The sequence below is a fragment of the Fonticula alba genome, assembly GCF_000388065.1.
Source record: "Fonticula alba strain ATCC 38817 unplaced genomic scaffold supercont2.1, whole genome shotgun sequence".
Lineage (NCBI taxonomy): Eukaryota > Rotosphaerida > Fonticulaceae > Fonticula > Fonticula alba.
This window is the reverse complement of record NW_009242971.1, coordinates 2,172,311-2,172,887: the sequence shown is the minus strand read 5'-3', so window position 1 is coordinate 2,172,887 and position 577 is coordinate 2,172,311.

Here is a 577-nt window from a genome sequence, read left to right as displayed (position 1 = left end):
TCATGGAGAGCGAGGCCAGGACCGGGGGGGAGGCGGGGACAGGGCCGCAGGCCGGTGTCCTCCCTGCGCACAGATGGGCCCGGGGAAGAGGTGGCAGGTGATCCGCGCTGGGTTGCCTCTTTGGCGGGGGGCGGGCGCTTGGGGGTGGTGTGCTCCCGGGCGTGGGTCCCCCCCCCCCCCCCCGGCCCCCCCAAAGACCAGGCCGCTGCCAGCGCCGGATTAAACTCCCCTGGCTGGAGGTCAGAGGGCTGGCACCTGTGAAACGACCCCCGACCTCGGGTCGCCGCGCGTTATCCCCCCCCCCCCCGCGCCCTCCTGCGAACTGACGACTGCCCGCGGTGCGATCTCCCCATCCCCGTTTCCCCAGTCGCCGCCCCCCCCCCCCGGCACACTCGATGCCGCCCCAGACACGAGAGATTCCGAGAAATTCTCGTCCACGAACCGAGGCCCCCCCCGCCCCGCCCCGCCCCGCGATGCATGCCCTCGCGCTCCCGATCACACTCACGCGCACACGCACACGCGCTTCGGGGCACATGTGTGCACCTCTGTGGGCACCTTGGCGCTGGTGCTCCCTTTC